This window comes from Triturus cristatus, chromosome 2_1, assembly GCF_964204655.1.
Source record: "Triturus cristatus chromosome 2_1, aTriCri1.1, whole genome shotgun sequence".
In the NCBI taxonomy this organism is placed as follows: Eukaryota; Metazoa; Chordata; class Amphibia; order Caudata; family Salamandridae; genus Triturus; species Triturus cristatus.
In genome coordinates, this window is record NC_140581.1 from 1185533299 (window position 1) to 1185544771 (window position 11473).

Consider the following 11473-nt stretch of genomic DNA (forward strand, 5'->3'; position numbering starts at 1 on the left):
TGCAGCTTGCATTGTGTACTAACAGTGGACCTATCTATTGAATTTGCAGTTTTTACTTCGTAGCAACCATAAACCCCTTGTCAGAAGGTTGTTGCCAAGGGGTGTTGGAAAGGGACCAGTATGACTTGCCAGGTTGGCATCTTGGCTTCAGGAGTATCACTACATCCTAGAACACATCCAGAGATGGCAGAATATGCAGGCTGATTTCCTGTATCACCTTCCTCTACACTGGAAGGGAAATGGAATGGGACGCTCTCTTTACTAGCAAGCATTAGGGTGCGGTGGTGTGTCTGCAGGGTGTGAAGTGAAGTGGTGCTTTGAGAGTTAGCAATTGGGACTAAGGGATGGATTTGGATGCTGTTATGAAGGAGGTGGTAAGTTTCATCCAGGAAGGGAACAGGAGGGAGAGTACAATTTCACCTGCTGCAAGACAATTTGTTACAATTTTGGAGGTGTTGTTCGTAAATGGTGATAAGTTGGTTATGAGAGGGGATGGATTTGTACCTTCAAGAGGCATGCTCAAAAGGATCAGCGATATGACACACAAAGGCCATTTAGACAAAACCCTGAGAGGGGAGTAAAATCTCAATTTTGGCGCCTGGTGTGGATGACCAGGAGACTTTTGTGGGTAGAACACTTAGGAGAATAAGGAGTAGGGGAAAAGTTGTGTGTGGGTCTTCAGGCTTGTAGTGGTCACATATGTGACCCAGGTAAAATTTGTGTATGAACCTCATTGGGCTGGGGTCAAAGGACATTAGAAGTGTTCCCTGTACATGGCTGATGGTCACTAGAAGTGGCGAGTAGTGAGGTTCATGAAGGGAATTATTTCAAAAATAACATTGATGTGTGTGAGCAGGTTAGAGAACAAGGCTTTCCTTCCATGATTTTTACTGAGAATGATACACAACCGACCTCAGTGGAAATGAAGGAAAACCTGGCACTATAGTATCAAGCATCAATGCACAGCACAATCAAATGGTTAATGGGCCGGTCAAATGGCAGTGGTGTTTGCCCAAGACATGGACAGGATGTTTGTGGAAATGAAGTGGGTTTACCTCTCAGCTATTAATGGTCTTACCCAAGAATCTCCATATGTTATGGTGGGAGAGAGGAAGCCTGGTGCGAAATTAGATCCTGCATGTAGGTAAGAGTTGGTGTCGGGTGTTAAGGTGAAGTTGGTGGGATAGTTTGTGTAGAAGGTGGTTTAAGGGTCTGTGATTGGGTAAAAGTAAAGTTGGACTAGGTAAGGGGTGATTTGTCCAAGTTCCGTGGCATCTTCAAGGTTAGAAATGTGAGTGAAATGGTTATTACTTTGGAGAATGAAGTGAAATGGAATACACAAGGGTGGTGCTCTACCTGAGGGACAATAGTTGTAAGATAGGGTTGGAGCAGAGCTGCATTGGCTTTATGTTGATCGATGATATGGCTTTGTGTGTGTCATGCCAGTCTGGAATGAATCAAGAGGTTGAAGCTGGTGACTGTTTGGTGAGAGAGGCATCTGGTGCAGAAGTTCCGCAGTCCACTTGTTATAACTATGTGTGACATTAACGACTTGTATTTTTTATGTTCGTGTAAGACATTGATCATTCTGCTTTTCTTTTTTAACCAATAGCTTTTCATTTTTGTGTACTTTGTTCTTTCTTTTGCTGTTGCTGTGAAACCTCTGTTGGGTTTTGGGTAGAGAATGGAGGCGGAAATGGTATGCCTTTAAGGTGTTCAAGGCAATGTGTGGTTATCCCTTGAATGGTAAGACCTGGTCCAGGCAGTTGATGGCTTGGGCCAACCCAGCTCTGATAGTGTTCCCCAAACAATCTCGTAACAGACCTCCATCAAGGTTTTGGATTTTTCACCTCCTGGAAGGTTAAGTCACAGAAGAAGGTAATGTTTGAAAATCTGGTTGTAGCTGTGATTATGAGGTCAGAGCTCTTAGAGGGTCATAGGTTGCTGATTCTGGGTGATCAGTTAAGTCAGTGGAAGAAGATGGGCTGGTCTTCTGATGAGATAAGTGATGGGAGCAGAGCTCATAGGAGCTGAAATGGGCTGCTGCAAGAGAGCACCAGGCCATGATGATTGTTGCATGATTGCAAAGTCTCCTCCTTCTTCTTGAGTGAACGAATGTGTTGGATACTGCATTCCTGGGGATTTAGAACATTAAAGATTCTGGTTAAAGTCAAAGGTCTGAACTCCCTGATGGAAATGTCATTGAGGTTGTAAGTGATAATACTCTAAACTGTTTGTTGCATATAGGTGGGTGAAGTGTGAGTTTATCAGAATAAGATGCAATTTCTGTTTCCTTTGTGTTATTTTGTGAGGTGATGAGTGAGATCTTGATGTGGTTGTTTTGTTTAGCTGACAGTTGATGGCATCACTGACAGTGGTGTTTGTGGATATATGAGAAGATGTAGATGTGTCAGACATTAGTCAGATGCACACTTAAGTTTGTTTGCATTTATTAGTGGTCTGAGGTAGGAGTAGTCCTTTACAGATCCTTATAGGGCTTAAAGAAGACCATTCTTATTGTTGTCAGCATATAGCTAAGGAAGCCCGGGGAAGGTTGCCCCAGTGATCTAGAAGATAAAGAATGTCAAAATCCAAATCTAAAAAGACTTTATTTGGATAACAACGTATCCATTAAAGTGAGACATATGAAAGCATTATAATCACAATAAATAATTAGATAACATATCAAATTCATAATATGGCAGGCAGTAAACAGATTAGCAATATAGTCAGTCAAAAAGCTTTATTTCGATAAAAATTGTATCATAAAAGCATTGGAATACATACATATAGGATACAATATGTCAGAAAGGGAGGCAGAACTTCTTGACACCAATGTACAAAATATAACAAAGTAGGGAATGTGCATTAAAAGTCAATTTAAAATGTATTCGTTAAAAATATTACATTTCAATGCTGGGCCATTTGTGCAAAAAGCATTTTTTTTAAAGAAAGATTCATTGTGGCAATTATAGGAATTTAGCCCTAATGTTCCAAGACCACCCAAAGAATTTTGCCACACCACAAACTAACACTGGACTGGTATCGGAACGTAATATTCTAAGAGCAACCCGGTAGTTCGGCGTGCCCAGCAATCGACATACAGGTCCCAACCACGACTTCTTGGTTTTTTGTAGGCTGGGCATTCGAACATTATGGTGCCGATTACGATCCGGTAAAAACCGGGTACGAACCGTCGGTCGGAGCGTATTCTCCGTCCGACTCGTACCCGGTTGTAAAACATTACAAACATGGAATTACGATGCGCACGGAAACACCATTTCCGTACGAATCGTAAAAAACACCGACCGACGAAAATATGCATACGAATGTGATCCGGGAATGCTGCGACGTGACGTCGGGACGCTTCTAGGCAGCGTTTCACGACCCAGGAATTACGATTCGAACCGACAGCAGTCCGGACGGCAATATTTTCACGGCACCCAAAAAGTGCCGCAAATGCGAAGTACGGCGCGAAACGACCAGAGTAGGTGGCCCGGTAAGCGCCGTACCCCCCCCAGCCCCCGCATGTACGCGCCGTACCCGCCCCCTGCCCCCGCATGTACGCGCCGTACCCCCCCCAGCCCCCGCATGTACGCGCCGTACCCGCCCCCTGCCCCCGCATGTACGCTCCGTACCCCCCCCAGCCCCCGCATGTACGCGCCGTACCCGCCCCCTGCCCCCGCATGTACGCGCCGTACCCCCCCCAGCCCCCGCATGTACGCGCCGTACCCCCCCCCAGCCCCCGCATGTACGCGCCGTACCCCCCCAGCCCCCGCATGTACGCGCCGTACCCCCCCCAGCCCCCGCATGTACGTGTCGAACCCCCCGTGTATGTACACCCGAGTACGTTCGAGTCGTACCCCCACCCGTGTATGTACGGTGCGTACCCCCAGCGCGTAGCTGGGCTGGCGGGGGTACGGTGCGTACATGCGGGGGCTGGCGGGGGTACGGCGCATCCATGCGGGGGCTGGGGGGGGGGTACGGCACGTACCGGGCACCTGTTTGGACGTCTCCATGGTTGTTATAGGAGTTCGGTGCGGACGGTCTTTTAACCATACGGTTGTACATTCGGACGCCCGGGACAGATCGTGATTCCCCGGTCGGACTTCGCTTTTCACGTTTGTACGGTAAATCGTACGAGGACGTGTCGGACACTTTTTCCGACCCGAGGACGTGTGGGGAATTATTCCCAATGCGATTCGTATGGTCTTTTTCCCATGAGAATCGTGATTGCCAGTTCGTACGGCACTTGTACGATTCGTACGGTAAAAAGACCGGATACGAGTCGCACGGGGAATTTTTTTACCGGATCGTGATCGGCACCTATGTGCGCTGTATTTTCTACCAACCCGCTGCAGCTCAAGCAAGTTGACGGAGTTTGATGGGGTGGCTTCCATTTGCTAGTGCGCTCGCGGGTTGGCAGTATATCAGGTCTAAGTTGGATATACAGCGATCTATCTCTGGGGTTCTGTACAAAATCCAGGTACGGCTCAAAGCTGACAGCCTGTTTATGTAAATAGAAAGCTTCAGTCAGGCTACCTGGATTAGGGTTGTTAAACTCCTGGGTATTTATCCAGGTCCAATAGGCTTTCTTCAGGACTGCCTTGCTCAAACGTAGCAATATAATAAAATAATTACGAGGACATAATCAAAATACATGTTGTTAGAAACAAAATACAAGTGTACTTCACGGATCAAGCATAGATTTGCGGGCCCCTACGGATATTCGCAGGAAAGTACCAACACACAAGATCAATTCATCATTTTTCAATTGTAATATACAGTTGAGGGCATCAGTTAATTTAAGTGGGGACACTTTTTTGAAAAATGGGATTAACAGCCATTGTGCCTATCACATGTAATATTTGCAGAAAAAAAAACAGTGACAGAGTTTGTCCACTATGTCCATCGCATGGCAGGGTATCAAGTTTTGCCGTATACCCAAGGGGAAAGAAAAGTCCTCGCTCCCAATGTGACATCGCTAAAGTGATGTAGCTAGGAAAATATTGTTCCGTTTGCTCAATGGGTATGAATTTAGCAATGGTTTGTTTCTTTGATTCCCTCTCTAATCTTTCTGCGCTATAAAGTGCATACAATGCTGACCAAAGAACTTTTTTTATCAACGGTCTCAGCTGTGCTTGGGGTAAAAAATAGTAAATTAAAGTTGGCACTTTCCTAACTCTTAATAACCCCAGCAAGCCATGGAATATCCATCCCTTGCTAGCAGCTGATACAATCTTCTATTATCTCCCTTGTGAGGAATGCTGCAGGGTTTTTCATTATGGCTAGCCAGAACTGTGAAGGGCGTGGCCTTATAAAATCTTCAATGTATCCTAATTTTAGTTCACTATGACATATGTATTGGGGGATGGAGATTGGTGCGCCCAAAAGCTTTCTGCAAAATCTATTTTCCTCTAATTGAACGCAAGAGCTTTTAGCAATGCCCCAAACCTCTGCGCCATAAGTGGCTATTGGTATGCACTGTGACTTAAAAATCTTTAAAATCGCTGGAATTGCCCCTGATCTTTTTAAGCGAGGGAGACTGAGGATCGAATTAAAGGCCTTTGAGAACTTGTTCTTACAATACATCATATGTTCAGACCAGGTGCCGTTCGCAGCAAAGACCATCCCCAGATAGGGAAAAGTGCAGGTGCAAGTTAATTTTTGCTATCCCACTGTAATAGAGCTTAGGGGATATTTCCTTGGCCCACAGGACATTATAAATGATTTCCTAAAATGATTACATAAATCTAAATCAGTCATGAAGTCCGTGAATCCTCGTACTAAAGTGTGTAGTGCATTTGGTGTACATCCAATTAAAACTGCATCATCTGCATATAAAAGCACCGGAAGAGTTCTACCTTCAATTCTAGGGACGTCATCAGTGAATTTAATCAGCGATTTATGCAAATTGTTTATATAGATAATACAAAGGAGGGGGGCTAGGACAAACCCTTGCCTAACCCTTCTACCAACACTGATATCGTTAGACACCTCACCTCCGCCACCGATCCTGACCCGCGCTTTCAGGTCCCTGTGCAGATAGGCCAGAAAGTGAACAAGGGCCTCATCTAAGCCATAGGCTAAGAGGATGGACCATAGGCGAGACCTATTGACAAAGTCGACGGCAGAGGTCAGGTCCATAAAAGCTAAATAAAGTGGGGAGTGCTGTGCTATGGTATACTTTCCAATGATCAAATTAAGATTTAAACACTGCTCGTTAGTGCGAACTTTGCTTCCTAGTTGGCATTGTTCTAAAATGTGGTTGTACTCAGCCCAAGTTAAAATTTTATTGTATAAAACTCTGCCTGAAATTTTAAGGGTGCTGTCTATTAAAGAGATCGGCCTATAACAACTAGGTTGTGAGCGATCACCCTTTTAAAAAATTGGGACGATTATGCTAGTGGTCCATGACTTTGGCAATGGGGCGTTGCCTAAGTTAATAAAAACATTTAACAATAATGGGGTCCAAAAATTGTGTTTGTATTTAATGAGGTCAATAGGTAGCCCATCTGGGCTAGGGGCTTTATTGCCCGTGCCCTGGTGTATGGCCTCCTCGATAAAGAATGTCAAGTAGAACCTCTCAGATGGCTGATTAGTGCAGGCTGAGTTGGACGTCACGTGGTCAGGTTCCATGCATTGCCATCCATGGTGCTGCTTGGCCTGGCACTAAACTGCTGGATTCTTGTTAGCTCTTTTTGATGTTCTGGATGGCAGGAAGATCCCTGATTACCTGTTTGTATTGGCCATGAAAGAGGTTTCCTCACCTGTCTATTTTCGACAGCCTTTAGGATACTGTTTGGCCTGCCTCAAGCTTGCAGGATATTGGTTCTCCCTTTTGATTAGGCTGGTGTGCAGGACGGCACAGCTGAGCCCATTCCATTATTAATCAAATAATTTTATACACATGGATGTATCCAGTGATAGTGTTTACTTTAACCAAGAAGTAATTGTCCCAAAATACCATGTCAGCAATAATGCCGACTCATGTGCTGTAAGTCACTATTAGACCTGGTACCATTGACGTGAGTCTCCCTTCCATTTTTCACTGATTGCCTCCTCTGTTTTTGATATGTTTTGCTGGTTTAGATGCTTTGGGCACTGTGCCACTGCTATTCAGTGCCACAGTGCAAATGCTCCCTATTGTAAATTCATGTATTGATTAGTGACTCCATGATTGGATTATTTGATTTACCTGTCAGACCTTAGTATAGTGCACCATTGGTGCCCATGGCCTGTACATCAAGTGCTGCTGATGGGCTTGCAGCACTGGTTGTGCCACCCACAGAAGCAACTTGTAAAGTGTGTCTCAGGCCTGCCATTGCTGAGCCTGTGTGCAGTCTGTGAATTTCATGTCGACTTGGCAAGTGCACCCACTTGCCAGTCCCTAAACCTTCCCTTTTCTACATATCAGACACCCCTAAGGTAGACCCTAGGGCAGGGTGCATTGTATGTAAAAGGTAGGTTATGCCCTGATGTGTGTGGCATGACCTGATAGTGAATTACAGTCTATTTCGTTTTTCACTAAGGCTACCTGTCCCCATAGGCCAGAATGGGCAGTTTGATTATAACATCTTATAATACTAACTGACCCAGGGAACATGGTAGAAATTTGAGTTTAGTATGCCTGAACTCAGAATGATAAAATACATCTTTTAGTGAAGTTGGTTTTAACATTCTGTGTTTGAAAATACCACTTTTAGAAAGTAGGTATTTTCTTGCCTAACCATCCAGCCTGCCTCTGCTAGCTTGTGTATTGTATGTCTGGTTTTGTGAGTGACAGGGGCTGGGGGGCTCCAGGAGACAGGGCGAGTCAGCACTAGGCTGAATAGGCCTATCTGCATTGGAAGTGGTGGGAGAAGTAGCACCTGGGCCTGAATAGGGCTGTGGCTGCCTTCCACAATGCTGGCTCCATCTCCTGTGGTGCGTCTGACGACCCTGGCCCACACTGACAAAGGAAGAAGGTGTGCACTGGCAGAAGGTACCCATAACTGGTTTGGACTAGGTACAGGACCCTCTGCCTTCAGAGAACAAAGATAATAGTAGTACAAATATGGGGGCCCAGACCCCAAGACTTTAGATCATTTCTGGGAAAACAAGACAAACCTTTGCCAAGGAGAAGAACCAAGGAAGCTGCAGGAGTTTGGACTGCCCCTCCGCCAGTGTGCTGTTTTCTGGGTTGGCCTGCAGTGGTTTCTTTATTGCCAAGGAAAGGAGAAGGAACTTTTAAAGAACTTTCATCATCTTGCAGAATATTTCTCCAAGGGCTTGAATTTGTGCTTGCCTCCTGCTGAAGTCTCAGGGCTACAAGACTTCACCACCAGCTCCCCTCTGAATTTGCTTGCTGGGAATTCTGTCTGCAGAAGCCTACGTTTTGCTGGGAGCTGGAAGCGCGACTCAACGAGAAGAAGCGTGTCGCTGTCGTAGCTGTGCCGTTGCATCGCCGACCAGAGACATGTTTCTACCCTTCTGCTGCTGAGACAAGCTTGAGCAGGGGAAGGCAGAACAACAGATATCCTGTCACAGGGAGGCGTGACCACCTCCCAGACAGAGTTTTGTGTATTCGGGCAGAGTAGGGGTGCTTGCCAGCGCCAATGAGACTGCTTGAAGGGCACATATGATGCCCTCCTTGCACACTCCAGTTCAAACCGGTTCAAGGAGCCATTGGCTCCCGCTGTGGCATGAAACTGGACAAAGGGAATGGGAGTATCCTCCCCACTGTCCAGCCCCAACTCTGGGAGGGACCCCTGAATCGTCCCAACTCTCCCCTTAGGGTATTTAGGGGCTTAACTGTGGGTGGGTCGCTAGATTCCTCGTGGGACAAGATTCATATCAAGACACCACTTCATCTTCAACCATCTGGGCACTCTGGTCTTCGCTGGACTTCGCTCTGGGCACCAAGACTGCAACTCAGAAGACTCCTGCTACTCCTTGCCTCGTTGCCCTGCTCGTCCGCTCTAACGTTTGTGCCTGTGCTTCATACAGGAACCCTCCAAGGCCTGTGGACAACCAAGACACCTGAAGGAATCTCCGTTGAAGTATAATAGTCACTTCGCTGATTCTGCAGGCACCGCTACCAAGCTGTCTGGTTTGCTGCTCCTGGGCTCCCACGGACTCCGAAAGTCTCAGCAACACAGGAGGTGGTTCTACAACTCCCTCAAGGCCTGCACTGTCTTCTTACCGAGTTTGAGGCCAGTATCACTCGTCGGAACCGCAAGAACCAAACCCCTGTGCACGCATCGACTTGCCGTTTCAAACGCCTGTCGGCTTTCTTCCTCCAAGATCTTCGGGCTCCAAGTAGCCCTAACCTCAAGCATCTTCTGTGAGCAAGATCTTTATCCTCACTGCATCACTTGCACCGCGGGCCTGCATCTTTGGTGAGCTGCTCGAGGTCCTCTTGCGACTCCTGTGCCTCTGGCCTTGTGAGGGTCTTTTTTGATTCCAGTGGGCTCACCTGATTGCTCGGGCCCTAGTCTGACTCCCCTGCTTGTGGTGAGTCTCATGGACCTTGTTGGGCCCTACATTGCACCTTTTTCGCTTGCCACATTGGTTGCAGTTGCCAAGGTTTGTTGGTGCTCCCGACAGACGCCGACCCCATAACTCTCGACCTCTGACGTGGAACAGCTCCTGGTCTTCCACAGCATCGCATGGTCCACACAGCTGCAGCGTCAAGGTCACCGTCAACTCTCCTACAGTACCCAACACCGGTGGGCATTTGTCTTCCGTGCCTCCTGGTCACTTCTGAGTGGCATAGACTCTGTCCCCTCTGCTTGCAGGTACTTCTCAACTTGAATCCAACTTTGGGTTCCGCCGGACACTTTCACCTTCTTCGCCAGCAGCATCTTCCTGAAGTCCTTAATTGAGTTTGATGGCGGTTTCTGATGCCACTTCGCATCTAAGCAGTCGGCTTGCCTGATGTAGGTATCCTGGTTCCTAAGGTATCCACGGGTGGGGTGGCTCTCCAACCTTCTGTCTTCCACAGGGTTTCTTTAGGGAAGACTGGGAAGGGTCCTTCTTCTTTAAAATTGCTACAGCAACTTACCTATTGACTTGAATTGAGCAGGAGGTCGTGTTACCACTCTGCACACGGCCTTCGTGGGGTTCCTGGTTACTTACCTAGGTTGGTTCCTTGGGTCCCCAGCACTTCTACATCTTCTGGGCTATAGTCTTGACTTGAGTCGTGGTTCGCATACCACTATTTTAGTATATGATTTGGTCCCCCTTGGTGACCACTGTGTATATCAGGCTACTTACCTGTTTTCTTTGCAAAGTATTGTGTGATTGTGTATATCTCTGGGTAGTAAATATTTGTATGTGTAAGTGAGTGTCTTATAATAAATAAATATTTTTATAAATAAACTGTGTGGTTCTTTTTCGCTTAATCCATACCAGTAAGATTACATTCTGGTAAAACAAGCTGCTTTACACTCCTTCTGGACTAAGCCTGAAGGCGGCTCTCCACAGCTACCACTTAGACAGCTTTCCAAGGTTGTCTAAGACCACTAAAATCACCATAAGGGTCATCTGGATTAGTGCAGTGTGCCCACTTACATAAGTGTGCACCATATACTAAGCCAGCCTCCTACAGTAGTTCACTTCACTGTTTGATTAAATTGACAGATATTTGGAGACCAAACAAGTATGCACTAAAAATTAAATGCAGGTATTTTGCCCTTAAAATACTTCTTTTCAGACAGGAAACACATGCACTAGGCGAGACCTAATGACTACACTGAATGGTTAAGATAGTTTAGACCCAAATCCCAGATGTTTTTATATGACCACGTTTTCTCTTCAGCCTTCCCAGCACTCACTCAGTTTGTGTATATTCAGACTTCTCTGCCATGCTGTAGTCACATGAGGAGGACAATAGATGAGAAAGGCATTGTTTGTCTGTTGTTTTCACGAGAACTGTCACGGGAAGCGGTAGTCAGGCGACCCGATCAGCGGATCTTCAAAGCAGAGCAACCAACGCCTGAGTTGCCGAACCGCCGTGAATAGCTGTGCTGCGGCTGCAGTACGAGGGAGAGCGGGCAAACAGGCGAGTGAGGAGTGGCGAGCGGTGAGTTGAAAGCGGGTAGCAGAGAGGGAGCAGTCTTGAGCGCCTCGAGCCCTTCATTACTGATTCCCCCATCAGAGCGGATTGACTCAGGAGGGTCCCGGGCGGTCGATGAATAGGTAGGTGTGGCTTCTTCCTGTTTCCCCGCAGTTTCATTAGTTTCAAGGGGACCCCACTCGTGGGCAGGGGGCCATTAAATTTATCAAACATATTATGAACAGGGGAGCAGGAAGGGAATCGGGGAACTACCTGAAAGAGGTAGCCCCATCAAACACCAGACTTGTGAGTGTCCTGAAAATTGACTATCCACAAAGATTCCACCAATGCCCCCCTTACCTTCACATCAAATCAGGAATGACGGGGAGTAAGTGAGCGTAAGTCACAGGACAACATCGAGGCAGCGCCCAGGCA